This window comes from Leopardus geoffroyi, chromosome E2 (assembly GCF_018350155.1).
Source record: "Leopardus geoffroyi isolate Oge1 chromosome E2, O.geoffroyi_Oge1_pat1.0, whole genome shotgun sequence".
Classification (NCBI taxonomy): domain Eukaryota; kingdom Metazoa; phylum Chordata; class Mammalia; order Carnivora; family Felidae; genus Leopardus; species Leopardus geoffroyi.
In genome coordinates, this window is record NC_059335.1 from 22,079,431 (window position 1) to 22,095,114 (window position 15,684).

At 51.5% G+C, this 15,684-nt stretch overlaps 1 long non-coding RNA gene across 1 annotated transcript in view; it reads right to left on the minus strand.

Moving 5' to 3' along the window:
* LOC123579075 overlaps positions 1–11,659 on the minus strand; it is a 117,666-nt gene extending 106,007 nt beyond the window's left edge. Inside the window, exon 1 of the long non-coding RNA XR_006702613.1 lies at positions 11,565–11,659. This is a non-coding gene — a long non-coding RNA (uncharacterized LOC123579075). The remainder of the gene's footprint in view (positions 1–11,564) is intronic.
* Positions 11,660–15,684: the final 4,025 nt, after the last annotated feature.

Genomic DNA, 15,684 nt, shown 5'->3' on the forward strand with positions numbered 1-15,684 from the left:
GAGCCACTGATAAAGACAACTTTTTTTTTTTTTTTTCCAAATGCCCTTCTCCTTTGTATGGAAAATAAGGTGCTAATCACACACTGACTTTGAATATGGAAGCAGGTTTCTTACGGTATGTTCTTGACAGATTTTTAGAGAAGCTAAAGTTACTAGAAGGCAGGAAAAATAATGTAACTCCACTTTTCTAAGAAATATTTTTCTACCAATCTTATTCCCCTCATTCCATATCTAATAAGCTACGCTATCGCCCTTACAAATAATCACCATCGCTGTCACCCTTAATTATGTGCCTTATGCAGAGTCTCTCGCAGGAACTTGGTCGCCCACGCCAGGTCCACGTCCTGTCGTCTTCACAAACAACCCTTCGGGATATACTATCGTCCTCCTCCTCCTCCTCCTCCTCCTCCCCCTCGCCCCTCCTCCTCATCTCCATTTCGCAGACCAGGAAATTGAGGCTCAGAGACTTCCAACAACTTGACTAAGTTTGTGCAGATACTAAGTGCCAGAGTCAGGCTTCCACCCAAACATATCTGTTGCCAACACTGTGACATTTACCATGCTGTCACTTGCAATAGTAGATGATCCCTGAAAACAAACCAGCCAACAGTGTGGGGACAGCCTTGCCCGGGATTCACACACAACCTCATTCATGGGCAGGTGTTCAGGCAGTATCAGGACAGGGAGTCGAGTGGTCATATCTTGGGGCACTTTGGAAGGCGCAGAAATGCCAAAGGAAGGGAGGGGGCTGAAGCAGAAGCCAAGCCTGTTCCGGCGGCCCTCCGGGCTGCCCTTCGTGACTGACGCAGGCCGGTACCCGTGCCCACTCCCACCCGAGCCAGGCCAGAGAGGAAGACCTGGCTGCCCTTTCCCAGCCCCCTGCAGCACCTGGGAGCAAGAGAGAAGCTGTGCCACGTACAGCTCGGGAGTGATTTAAACACTCCTCCAGCTCAAAGGGGAATCTTGGATTTCATTAATTAATACATCAATAGAAGCCAATGGAGAAAAACATGTCTTGTTATCTGGCTTCTCAGATGCTAGACATGGGCTCATTAGCCTTAAGCATATCAGCCCGATAACACTATTTATTCCATACAGAATAATGATCTACTTTAGGGGAATGCCGCAGTGAACCGAAAGGCCGAGTCCTTCCATTACCACCGCTCACCCGCACAGGCCTGCGCGTTATCGCCATCCGCCATAGGGATGGCCGGCACATGGCGCGTGGCTCTCACGACAGCCCTGCAGAGATGAGCCCACGGGACCCGCCCAAGGTCGCACACCGATTCGGAGGCACGGCTGGGATTCAAGTTCGGGTCTGACCAACGAAAGAATCTGAGTTGCTTCCGTGGTTCCACGCAGATTCGCACGTGAACTCCCACCCAGTAGAGAAGAGAAGCCAACCCAGTAGAGAAGAGAAGCCAACACGGTAAAGGAAAGGAAGCAGCAGGCACTGAACCCGCATGTACTTAACCACTGACCGATGTCTCATAAAGATAAGCAAGTTAACAGATTGAGCCATTGTTATTTCCGATTTAAATAACACATTCTGTTTAATGGCAGTGTCCTCAGAAGGGACCATTAGAATTACAGTGCCGTCCTAAACCAGTGGGGGGAGGGGGAGCCAATACGCAAAAATAAGCATCAGGCATTATTTGCTTAGGCTCACACAAGGCTCTCTGAGATGCTAAGGGCCGCTGGTAGAGAAAGCAGCCATCAGTTAAATGATGACCCTATTAGTGGCAAGAGGGTTCTCTAAACCATGCTGATCGGTGGGTCGGGGGCAGGTTGGGGGCTTACTGCCCCATGTCACCAGGTCTGCAGTTCTGGGATTGTACATGAGGGACCCCACCTGCAAGGCAGGAGACCTCTAGGAAGATCTGTTTCCCTATTATTTGCAACTTCATCCTTCTGCTCTTTCTGCTCTTAGAAACCCCCAAAGAGCCACCAATCCACCCCACTACACAGACCACAGGTTCAGCCAGCCATCATTGGATCAATCGGTCAACCTCACAGCAAGCCCTTCGTGATCTCCCCTCCCATTCTGCACACCCCAGGATGCACGGGAAGAGTGACTCAAGAGCCTGGCCCCTGGTCCTTTCAGTGGAGGGAGCCCAGGCCAACATGTGGTCAAGCCACGCGACTTGGATCAGAAAGGCCATGGAAGCTCAGAGGAAGAGGGACCGCTGAGGTCTGCAGGAGCCACGGAGGGCTACCAGGGGAAGAAGGGTCTACACTGAGTCCTGAAGCGCTGCTACAGAGAACAGTGTGGACGGGCCAGAGCTTCCAGGGACACCGAACTGGGGGCGTGCAAACAGATAAAGCTGGTGGACCCAAGGGAGCAGAGGCTGGGTACCAGGGTGAGCGGTCAGAGGAACCCACAGAGGGGTTCAGCTGCCACACGTTGGGCAGCGAGGAACCATCTCTAGAGTGCCCGCCACGACCATACACTCCATCCCCTGCCAAATGGCCTCGTTTGAGACAAGGATGGAAAAGACAGTCTAGAAACGGGGTTTGTTTCCATCTTGCTCCTGTGTCAGCGAGTGGAACTGGTCCATGCAGGCCACCAGGAATCACTGGGCGTGCTAGGATCACTGGGCGTGCTAAGAACTGCCCAGTAAATTACAAAAACAAAACCCCAAAAGTACTGCTTCCCCTCTCACGGTGACTGCCCGAGGAGAAGGCCAGGATGCTTAATTGCAACGCTGTGCGGCCACGCACTGCCCACAACAGGCCCTTCGTGCTCCGGATGACGAAAAGAGCCCAAACAAAGGGGTCCTCCCTGTGGGCGGCAGCTGGGGGCGGGGGAAGCTTTGGCTACAGGAGTCATTAAAAATAATATTTTTCCAAATTAATAAAATGCAACAGTCCACACTCAAGACCAACAGCTTGTAAAATTGGATTTCTAAAAGATGAAGAGGAGAGGAGACCCACACTGGTCAGGAGCAGCAAACAGAATTCAGGGAGGAAGGACAAGCTGATCGGGCCCAGGAGGCATTAACGGTGTCTGTCAGGCTGACATCCACGCAGCCGCTCTGGGGATGGCAGGTCCTAAATCCCACCAACCGCAAGGCAGCGGGTAGAGTGAAGCGTGGGGGTCCCTGCTGCTCTCTCCTCCTTGGCCCCTTCTACCGGAGAGTGGTAGATAAAGCCTGAGGCCTTACGTCAGGGGAAATCACAGTAAAGTCACTGGACTTTGTTTTTCTGAGATGACATTCCTTAAAAACGTTGATTTATTTCTTTATCTCCTCCCAGAGACCCAGCTTCCACACAAGAGGCAGCCCCGGTGAATACCTATTACAGAGAAGGCTCTTGAAACACGTCTGAAGGTTGCACTAAGGAATGCATGGACAAGGTCAGGGTCCTCATTCCTGTGCCCAAAGTGGTGTCCCCTGGGAGCCTAAAACACCAGACACAGCCCCTCCTCGGTCCACACCAGGGACAGTAGGTGCTCAGCAAACATCCCTCTAACAAGTGCATGCAATCACAAACAGCAGCTCTACAGAGCCATCCTCGGGCCCAAGGTGCGTGCACAGTGTTGTCCCGTCAGGGCTCCTGGGGTCAGAGCCATGGCTCTGTTCCTCTGAGGACCGTGAGCCTTGCCCCCATCCATGAGCTTTTGTTACCGCCCTCTAAAAAGTAAAACACTTAGGCCTGGGGCTGTTCAAACTGCAGGATCTTATGCGAGGAGTAACTCTTGAAGGAGCGTTCGATTTTCTACCTTAACAGGTGGGTTGGGGGTTTCCGGAGACGGGCCGGATTGGAGCACCGGAGTCTGCTCCTGTCGGCAGGAGGCCAGGACTTGCTCCCACCCAGCTGTGCGACGTGGTGTAGGGGATGCGCTTCTTCAAACGACAGTGGCCGTGACACGGACGACCCCCACACTAGCAGCCTGCCACGCTGACCTTCCGCTCCACTGACCCCGACACTGACCGTATCTCCCGTTGCCAAATTTCTCGAGAGAGCGCACTCCCTTCCTGTCCTGCTTCTACTCAGCCGGTCCCTGCCCGCCTGGTGCAGACGTGGCCTGTGACTCCGCTTCCCTGCTGGCTTCATAGACACCACCTAGCGGTCTCCTGGGAAGATCTGGAGCCCGAGGACACCCCCAGCTCTCTCCTCCCTGGCTCCGCAGCCCAGCTTCCCCCCATCGGGGTCCTATTTCTGCACCCGCCCCCGCCGTCGGCCAAAGTCTCTCTCCCGGCTCCACACCCGGTGAATTCCCCGGGATTCTCTTCCCCGCCCCATCCGATGGTCTTAGGTCAGCAAGCGGACTCCAGATCTCCAAGGGCAGGGACGTTTCCTCTCTCCTGCGTCCCTCAGTGCCAGGCACAGATGATGCATGCAGTAGACACTTGGGGCATATACACAGTGACTGAAATCATTCCGGGGATGCAAAGTGACTGAGCCCGCCGCAGGAAGGGAAGGCCATGTTCCTGCTGCAAATGATGACCCATTTGCTTCCAGAAAGGACTGCTCTGCACGCAGCTGCAGAGGTGGAGGCCGTGCGCTCTGAGCCCCCCTCCCAGCCAGGCTGCGGCGAGTGGGCTCGGCTGCACGAGTTTAGAATGTTCCCAAGACTCCTGCGGAGAGAGACTCCGTCCTGGCCCGGGTCTATTCTTAGCAGTGCTCACAGCCGGTCCCGGGAGAAGGCTGGCTGTTCCGCAGCGTCTGGCTTTCTCCGTCCAATCTTCGGTGGAGCCTTCTGTTTCCGCCTTCAGGTACATGATGCGTTCCTGTCCTCATATCAAAATGGGTGGGGGGTGGGAAGGAGCCATCTGGAAGAGGCGCCGAATCCTCTCCTCGTTCGGCCCCGCTCTCCATATTCCCCTCTCCCATCTCAGTTATCTGGGCCTCCGTGTTATTTTTGCAAGACTCTGCTCCAAACACGCATGGTCTCACTGCAGCGTGGAGGACACCTGTCTTTCTCCCTCCCTCCAGCACGGATGGCTGGACTTTCCTGGGACTCCAGGTGGAAGCGTGCTCCGGGAACCCGGCTGAGTGCCGGTCCCCGACTATACTCACATCTTTGGGACAAAGGCCTCGTGGTCCCCGTGGCGGTGCAGAGACAAGACCACCAAGACGCGGTCCTCTCTACCTGAGTCTGTGCTGTAGGAAGGCCCCGCACAGCCTTCCCCTCCACCAGCCTGGCCCCAGAGCAGCCCAGAGAAGACTGTGGGGTGTGCGGGGCTCATTCTCAGACCCCTCTCGTCTTTCCGCCATTCCACACATGCACCCATTCCTGTGTGCCTTCATTCATTCAACATTCATTCATATATTTATTTAGCTCCAGTCTTGGCCTGGGTTCCTCCCCAGAGGAAGGTGAGACAAGAATGTGGGTGCAGGTAGTTCATTTAGGAGATGACCCCCAGGAAGCACAGATGAGGGGAGGGGGTGGGAGGCAAGGATGGGAGAAAAGCCAGAACTGGATGCCCCAATGGGCCACTAAGACTCGGTCCTGGGAGGGCCCTTTGAGGATTGCAGAGGGCACCAGTGTCTGGGCATGTATTCACTGACTCCCTTCTTTCATCGATTGAAGGCTGTTCCGGGGTGCGGGAGGCGGGGGATGGGGGAGGGGGCACGAAATCCCCAGCACATCCAGGCTTCCCTGCCGTTGGGCATGTTCCTATGGTTCTTTATACAAGAAGCTGTCAGTGGCTGGGAACTGTCCGCCACAGTTGCAGAGGGACTCGGAGGTGGGCTAAGGGGACCTGGAGCAGCGGCACTGACAACATGAGCTGCGGCCCCGCGGTGCGCCTTTCGTAGACATTGACTGGATGCACACTGGTGCCAGGCGCCTTGCTAATGCTATGAGGTATACACCATTCTGGCTCTGAACAAGCTTGCCATCTAAGAGCCAATTATATTTTTGATGGTTTGAGTGGTTTCTTTCCAGAAACTTAAAATGGGAGATGGTGTGGTTGTGTTGAACAAAAATTCAGGAAGTCCAGATTTTAAACGTGGTTTATTTATACAGACGGAACCAGGAAGCATACATGAGGCTTCCGTTACGGGTCACCACGAATCCAGGAACGAACCAGCCGGGCTGCTGCCCTCAAATGACCCAGGGCAGCCGCGGTGGAGACAAGCAGAACCTGCCAGGACACACTGTGGTCAGTCCCGAACTCTTGTCCCAGAGCCTTGTGTTTTGGGAGCACGGACAGAAACTAATTGTCCCAGAGGTGGACAGGGAAGGCTTAACGGAGGAGATGATACACTCAATTTATACCATCGGTGGACAGTAATCATCAACTGCTTCAGAAGATTCCCTCTGTGGGCTACAATTTTCATTCCCATTCGAAAGTCCTCCTGGAGTGTAGCATGATTTATTTCCTTACCAGCCAGCCTAACTTCTTTCAGTAACAGAATCCGTCAGTCCCCTCCTGATCTACATGACAATGAAAAATACTGGGAAAACACACTGGGGCCATTCTATGAGCACCTGCCTATAGATTTATTTTTTTAATACTTTTTTTTTTATTTTTTATTTTTTTAAATTTACATCCCAATTAGTTAGCATATAGTGCAACAGTGATTTCAGGAGTAGATTCTTTAGTGCCCCTGACCCATTTAGCCCATCCCCCCCCCCAAGCCCCTCCAGTAACCCTCAGTTTGTTCTCCATATTTATGAGTCTCTTCTGTTTTGTCCCCTTCCCTGTTTTTGTATTATTTTTGTTTCCCTTCCCTTATGTTCATCTGTTTTGTCTCTTAAAGTCCTCATACGAGGGAAGTCCTATGATTTTTGTCTTTCTCTGACAGACTCATTTCACTTAGCGTAACACCCTCCAGTTCCATCCACATAGTTTGCAAATGGCAAGATTGCATTCTTTTTGATTGCCGAGTAATACTCCGTTATATATATGTACCACATTTTCTTTATCCGTTCATCCATCGATAGACATTTGGTATGAGCACCTGCCTATAGAAGCCTCGTCCCGCAACCCCTCATCCCATCTTTGGGCTTGGACCCTCGTGGTCCATTTGCTGGTTGAAGAACGCCCTCAGAAACCTTTGGGGGCACATTGACCCTCTCTCCTGGAACCTCCTTCCCCACCCTCCCTCTGCCCCTCACATCCAGACCCTATTTTTCCTTCAAGGCCCCACCACCTCACCTCACCATGCTTTCCCCGGAAATGGTTGCTCTAAGTTCTATCCCCACTGCTCTTATGCCCAATCACACTGACTCTGGTGTGTGTGATGGAATCACTGAGGGTGGCATCCCAGATACAGATGGACAGACGATCAAGGGGCTACCTGTGGAAGGAGACTTGCCCCAGAACTCAGTAGAGCACACTGCCTGTATCACTTGAAGCTTTGTGATGTGGGTCCTTCCTAAGGTCACCAAGCATTTGCAGGTCTCCTGAGAGCAGAGTTCACGTCTGGCTCAGAGTTGTCCGGCCAACACCCAGCACATGCCCTAGAACCAATGCATGCTCATCATTACACGTTGAGTGAATAAAAGCTTCTTTCCAGATATGAGACAACTGGTCTACATAAAGCACTGTCACTATGCTTTGCCTGACCATAGAGGTCATGGTTACACATCCTGGAATCAATGAATGCTTTCATCTGGGATTACAAACCTCTTCAGTAATTACAAAGCCACAACAACAATCTTTAGATATCGCTCTATAAATATGACTTAGATAGCCCTTAGATATCACACGTGTGTTTATTTTCCATGTCTGGGGGCCCACAACCCTGAGCTTCTCTTCTCTTGAATGGGTATGCTGGGCACAGCGTCCCCTAAGATTTCTTCCCGCGCTAACGTGCAATGAGTGTAAATGTAAAATGTTGTTTGTTGAGGACCTGAACTGGAACATTAGTCCTGCCGCCCAACATTTTCAAGGAAGACAAAATATTTTAAATGCCTGGTGCCATATAGCAGCATTCCTCACCCCCCTCCAGAGGGGCAGACAATGAATGGAAGGCAGGGTGCAGGTCAGACCGTCGTCATTGCTAACAAATGCTCTCACACTGCCCCACCGGTCCCCTGGCTCCTGTCTCCGCCTGGCCAGACGTGGAAACCTTCCATTCTTTCCTCAGGTTAGGAGGACCTAAGTGCTGGGGGAATTGGTCTTTGGAGAGGGGAATGATTCACGCCCCAGCAGAGCAGGCTCCCAGCCACCTGCTCCCAACACCCCCTGGGCCCTGGGGGCACAGAGGCATGACCTAGAGGGGCTCAAGTCTCCCTGGGCGGATCTATTACAGGCATTAAAATAATTTACGCTCGGCCCTATAAAGCGTTTAATTCCTGGTGCCATCATCCATTCCAGAAGCGTTCCTCTTCATCGTGAATTATTTTTGAAGTATTTATGTGGACCTCACCGAAAATCACCCCAGTCAGCAAACTGAGAAATGGAAAGGCATTAAGAAGAGGCGTTGACCCCAGGGTCACAGGCATGAGTGTGGCCAGGGTCAACAGGGCGGGAGCGGGATCTAGGGTGGCCGCAGCAGATGCTGACCAGGCTGCCGGGCTCTGTCCTCCCCACCCGCGCCTTGGCACAGGCAGGGCACGCCTATTTTTTCATACTAATGGTTGTGATAATGACCGATGTGTGTCGCATGTCCATTGGCAAAACACCTCCCCATGATCTCACGCGTGGCTCACGGATGGCAGGTGTCAGCAGCCTCTTTTACAGATGAGGCAACTGAGGCTCAGGGCAATAAAAGGCATGTGCCCGGGTTAGCAGGGTTGGACTTGAATCCAAGTTTCCTGACAGCCGCTACCCACTTGACAGCTGTGAGCTCTTTTGTAGAGCTTGGGGAGCTGGTCTCAGATGAACCCAATGCATGGGGTTATCAGAACAGTTTTGTCCCTGAGGTGGACTGCGGACCCCTCCCGCGCACCCACAGACCTGTACCCACACTATAAGCAGGGAGGACCACACCCAGTTCTCAGAGCTGCGCGGTTCTCTGCCTTTGAGGCAGTCAATATTCTTCTTTGTCTGGGGACCTCATTTCTGGAGATTGCTGAGGGAACATTTGTAACAGCTAACAAAATTTCCACAATACTCTAGTGATTATTATTTATTTGAGGCCTTTTATTTGAGGTCTTACTCTACACCAGGCACTGTCTCTGATCTCATGGAAATTATATTCCAGTAAGGGAGGCAGACCAGAAGCACGTAAACCAAGATCTGCCCTGGGAGACAAGGAAGGTAGACACAGGATGGCAGACTGTGGCATGGCACAAGGCTCAGGGAAACACAGATCCAGTGGTGACAGAAAGCTTCTCTGAGGGACATCCGAGTTGGAACCTAACAAGGTGAAGGTGGCCAGGACGGAAAGGGCAAGAGAGAAGAGCAAACGTAAAGGCCCTGGGACAGGAATAGGTTTGGCAACTCTAAAGCACAAAAAAATTAAAAACAAAAATAATTCTGGCTGGGGGGGGGGCGTTGAGGGAGAAGTGGGGGGTGGAGTTCGAGAGACTGGCGAGATTAGATCATTTAGGGCCTTGAAGGCCATGGTAAGGAGAATGGATTTTATTCTAATGTAAGGGAAGCCACTAGAAGGTGTTAAGCATTGTGGTGCCAGGAACTGATTGGTTGAAGAAAAAGCTCGGGGCACCTGGGTGCCTCAGTCGGTTGAGCGTCCGGCTTCGGCTCAGGTCATGATCTCACAGTTTGTGAGTTCGAGCCCTGCGTCGGGCTCTGTGCTGATGGCTCAGAGCCTGGAGCCTGCTTCGGATTCTGTGTCTCCCTCTCTCTCTGCCCCTCCCCTGCTCCTGCTCTCTCTCTCTGTCAAAAATAAATAAACATCAAAAAAAAATTTTTTTTTTCAACGTTTTTTTTATTTTTATTTTTGGGACAGAGAGAGACAGAGCATGAACGGGGGAGGGGCAGAGAGAGAGGGAGACACAGAATCGGAAACAGGCTCCAGGTGCTGAGCCATCAGCCCAGAGCCTGACGCAGGGCTCGAACTCCCGGACCGCGAGTTCGTGACCTGGCTGAAGTCGGACGCTCAACCGACTGCGCCACCCAGGCGCCCCCAAAAAATTTAAAAATAAAAAAAAATTAAACAAAAAAAAAGCTGATAAAGGTTGGTTGTTCCTCAGAAATTTAAACACAGAATTACCCAGTGACCCAGCAATTCCACGCCTAGGTATACACCCAAAATAATTGAAAGCAGGCCCCCAAATAGTCACGGTGCTATTATCTGAGACAGCCAAGAGGCAAAAGCAACCCAAATGTCCATCAACGGATGAATGGAAAAACAAACTGTGGTGTAAACAATATATACAATGGAATATTATTCAGTCATGGAAAGGAAAGACATACGCGATGCTAAGTGGAAGGAGTCAGACGCCAAAGGTCACAGATTGTGTGATTCCATTTAAATGCAATATCCAGAATTGGCAAATCCAGGGAGACGAAGAGCATATTGGTGGTGGCAGAGTCTGGGACGGGGGGGATACAGCAGGACTGCTTACGGGGTTCGGCTTTTCTTCCAGGGTAAGGAACGTGTTTCCAAACGTAACACGGTGAAGGTACTAAAGCCACCAAACTGTACAGTTAAAAAAGGTTAATTTTATGTTATGTAAATGTCAGCTCAAGAAACGCAAAACATTTAAAAAAAAACAAAAAAAGCTGACATTTCTGGGCACGTGGTTCTTCGTATCTTTCCAGACCAACGTCCTAGCCCATAAAGCCCTGCAGGCCCAGTCCTACCACCTCCAGGCGGAGCTTTCCAACACCACACTGGCGACAACCTGCATCTAGGACCTTCCTTCGATAAGGCTGGTGGGGACCCGCAGGCACCCAGGGACCCCTCACTAGAGATATTCGGCGCTAAGAGTCTCTCTGACCGCTGCTCTAGAAGAGGGGCTCCCCACCCCGCTTGCCAACAAAGCCCCTTGTTTGTCTGACTCGGTGGGGGCTGGGGGTGAGGGGTAAGGGATTGGGCAGGGACCCTCCTCTGCTGTCCTCCGCTGTGTGCACAGCACCTGGGGCTCAGGCACGAACAAGGGACGGGCTCCCCCGCCCCGCGGCACCCCCACTTCACCCCCAGGGCTGCTGGGACCCAATTTCTGACAACAGCAATGATCTAGGGAGGACATGGTTAGCGATTTGAGAGGAAAATAGAGTTTAAGTGTCAATAATTTTTAAAAAATGAGGCATTGATCCTTGTCCGCGGTAATGGGGTTCTCAGCGGGCGGGCGCCGCGCGGAATCCCCGCGCCCTCCTCGGTGCCCAACTCCACGGAGAGCGCCTCTCCGCCTGTGTCCCCTACCTCTCGGGAAGAGCAGCCCTGGGGACCAGAGGGCTCCGGGCCGCGCCTTGGGGCGGGGACCCTCTCCCCCCTCCGGCCAACAACGTTGTCTTCTGCGGCGATCGCCTGGGGCGGGGGGTGGGGGGCACGGGGCTGGCTCAGAGGCCGGGTGCAGGGGTCCGCGCGGAGGAAACCCGCCCCCCTCCCGCGGCGACACGAAGGCCCGGGGCGCCCCCGCCTGGCGCCGCGCCCGGCTCAGTGCCCGCCGGGCGCACCAATCCAGGCGCGCCGCCCAGTGACCCTGCGGTCCGCCAGTCCCCCAGAGGACGGAAACAAACATTGAAATGAAACCCTACCCAGCGGAGAGCGTCCACGTTGGGCTGGTTTGCTGTTTGGGGGTTCCCGAGGCTCCCCCAGCTCGGGCAGGAGAGAAGCACAGTTGGGTGCCGGTCCAGGGCTCCCCTCCTGGGCTCCCTGCACCCCGGGGAGAGGGCCCAGCGAGCAGGGGGGGAAGCCCCCTGGGACCCGCAGTTACTTTTATTGATTTTCTGGGCATCTGACAGCCAAAAATGGAGGCGTGGTGCGCAGTAGAAAGAGGCCAGGCGATGCAGAAAACGCAAGAAAAGCGAACCCCCGGAACAAAGGAGCGCGCCCAATTTAGACATTCCTACATCGGTTTGGAATTCTTCCTGCCCTTGGAAAATCTATTTCTTTGAAGTTGAACCTTTTGACCAAAGCTGTCGGTTTCTTCCAAGCCATTTGACTGAACCTGCCACCAAAAATCACTTTGTAAACAAAGAAAAAGGCAGGGGCTGACCCAAGGTATGATGAACAATTTGGGGGGGGGGGGGGGGCTTGTGGTTTTACTTTCTCAGTGTGCATCTTTGATTTAAAAAAATGTGACCTCTAACCCTCAACTTTGCTATCCCTCCCTCTCCCACTGTCTGCCTTTTCTGGGAGCAGCCAGGAGGTTGACATATTTTAGACAAATCACAGCAGCCGACTTCCTGTCCGGCCCCATTTCTACTGGAAAAGACCGCCTCCACCTCTCCGGGGTTCAGGTAACCGGATTGATGGAGCCTCCTTCACCACGAACTTCTCATAACCCAATGCATAAATAATCACATGTTTTATAAATAGCTGTGGACAAGAGGCTGTAAAACAAGGAAGATATATTTGTGCCTTTATGTCCTAGAAATATTTCCTAAAAGGACTGTTTTATTTGGTGTGGGTTGAATGTGGGCGTGTGTATACATAACAATCCCCAAAGTTTTCCCCTGCCCCCCTGCAGGTCAGACCAGCACTATAGTTAGCAAATTGATAAGGTTCCATGGGCAAGCTTTATTCGTTCTGACACGAGCCTATGACACTTTATAAAAAGAAGTAATCCAGAACAATCTCTAGGTAATTAACACCTAGATAAACAAACATAAATTTCTATATTGCATTTATTTGGACTACCACTCAAATATGCGTGAACCATGCTTTTTTAATTAAAAGATAAATCCATGTGACACTTAGCCTCAAACTTAATTATTCAGCATAGTATAATAAAAAATAGAGCCCATTAAATGTGTCTTGCACTGTATTTCTGTATTAACAGCAAAACAGTTCGGTCTGGGATCATTTAAATTTTCCCCCTCCTCTTTGCTTGTGGTTTCCCTGTTCACATAAGCCCTTCTTCTCCCCTCCCAGCCTCCCTCCCTCCCTCTCTCTGTCTCTCTCTTTTCTCTTAGCACCAACAGGTGAAGAGAGTAAAACTCTACACAAGCCCCTAACGTGGAATGCTCAGCTGGGCGACATTTTTAATATTGCATTACACTCTGAAATTTTTTCCTTCCCCATGGAAACATACCTCTAGTTCGGTGAAACGTGCCCAGCCCTTCTATCTTGAAAAGAAGATCACAATATTTAACACTAATTTCCTTGGGATTGTGCTTACAATACACCAGGTGAGGTTCTCATAATATACTGTTACAATACAGATGTTAAACAGAGAGGGGAAGGAAGTGTGCAAATCCCAAACTACAAGAGACAGCAGGGTTATCTTTATAAAAGTTTCAGCACAAAATAGTACCTTAACACTGACTCTCAGCATCTCAGCAGCTTCTGGCTGCCAGGAAAAGAAATTCACGCGTGAGCCGTTCCCCATCCGGTCGGAAGTAGGAACAAACATTGCTTCAGTCCCTCAGCAAGAATAGATAAAGTGATGACCATGTGTCAGGTGCCGTGTGAAGTGCTTCGTGTGCCCTGTCCCCTTTCGTCCTCACAGCAAAGGGGGCTGTGGCAGGGACGCCTTGGACCCAAGTCTCAGCCCCTGGGCTCCCCCACATGGGCCTTTCCCTGGCCTTCCGGGTGGCCGGCAGCAACAGTGGGCTGAGACCCAGGGTGAGCAATCATCCGGGTTTGTCCGGCACTGCCCTGGCTTTTACCACTGAAAGCCCCACGTCCTGGGAAAATCAGGATGTTTGCCCTCCTACGTAGAATCCTCCGGCAGATGGAACAGCTGCCAGCGCCGGTGTGGCCAAGCTCGTCCGCAGAGGGATGAACTGCCGCCGTACAAAGACCCCGAACTGGATACAGGAGACTCCCATCCACTCCTTCCCAGGGAACTGAGGCCTCCAGGCGTGAGCGAGCGGTAACTGCCAGTTCTCTCCGATCCTGTCAATCTGTTGAAGTCATTTGCATCCCTCGACATCGACTCTTCTCTTGGCTGCAGAATGCGCTGTGTTTCAACGTGAAGTGGGTTCCTAGCCGTTGTCGCTTTTAATAACAGTCCTCCAAACCTGGCGGTGCCTGGCCTGCTCTCTGCATGTGTACTATCTCATTTAATGGCACAGACAGCCTTTTGTTATGCACGCCGCTTTCCACTTTATAGATAAAGAAGCAAATTTGGGGCATGGGGACGATCTGCCAGGATCACACAGCCACTGAGAGGCGGAGACAGGAGATCAGAGCCCTCGCCATGCCCAGCCGGCCCTTTGCACATGCTGTTCCTGTACCCAGCTCACTCTCCCTCACGTCTCCGGTCACTGTTACTGCTAAGGAAGTCTTCCCTGACGTGAGAAATCCGTGTTATTTCTGAATCTCGTCTTCTGGGTATTTTAGGTTTACCTCTGCGATTATCAGACTGAAGTCTGTTTTCTCCACAGACAGTGATCTGTGGGCCTGATCCCTGACTCGCTGGTGTCTCTCCAGCTCCTGGCCCGATGCCTGGCACACGGTAGGTCCCTTGTAAGCTTTACTGAACAAGCGAGTGGAACAGCATCAAATCCCAGGACCAGTTCTTTTCCTGCTACACCCCACACTTTCCCCAGATGCTTCCCAATACTCTGAAAACGTCAAGGAAGTTATTAACACCGTGATTTTTTTTCTTTAATGAGGAAACTGGAAAACAGAGTAGAAGACATCCGTCCAGGACCTTATTGTCTGAAGCAGGTGGGTGTGGAAGGACCCTGACCATCAGAGCCTTTCCCCAAACATGGGGGCTTCAGCATACAGTGTTTCATAGGTGTGAAATCAATCCCAAGTTTATCCCTAACTTCCTACGCCATAGCAGCACAACACCGAAAATTTACAAAACCTAACCATGATCTCCCCTACTTTATTGCGTTCAATTTCACTGTTTCACAGATACCACCGATGAACCCAGGACTGTTAAATCGTTCAAGATCAAGCAGCCAGTAAGTAGTAGGGTTAGGGCTCAAATTTAAGTCTGTACACCCTGATTTTGTAATTGTCTGCAAGAAGACAGTCGTCTATGACTGTTGAGGGCCCGAAACATTTTGATGGAAATCTGTATTGATGCTTCTCAGAAAGGCCGCCTTCTGGCTTTATTTTTATTTTATAACAGCTTTATTGAGATGTAATTCACATATCATAAAATTTACCCTTTAAAAGTGTACAACTCAGTGGTGTTTTAGTTTATTCAGGCTTGGTCAACCCTCATTGCGGCCTAATTTTAGGACACGTTTATCACTCCAAAAAGAAACCTTGAACTCGTGAGCAGTCACTCCCCATTCTCCCCTCCCCCAGCCCGTCAACCTGTCCTTAAGCCCTATTCTGGACATTCTAGACGTTTCCTCTAAATGGGATCATATAACATGTGGTCTTTTATAACTGGCTTCTTTCGCCCAACATCCTGTTTTCAAAGTCTGTCCATGTTTTAGTCTGCATCCGTGCTCTATTCCTTTTCGTGGCAGAATAATATTCCATTCTACAGATAAACCGCATTTTATTCATCTTTATTATACAGGTCTTGAAAACACATTTTGAGCCAACCTGTAAAAACTGCGAGACTTAATGCAAAATCCAGGTATCCGGTGTCTCTGGAAAACTCAGAAGCCCTGATGCCACATTCCTCGTGGTGATGACAGGCAGTTGCTAAGGGTCCACACACCCCACCCCCCCGCCCGAGACCCTCCTCCCATCCTTACTCGCCTCTTTCCCCCACTGTGGTGCTTTGCCTGGCCCCTG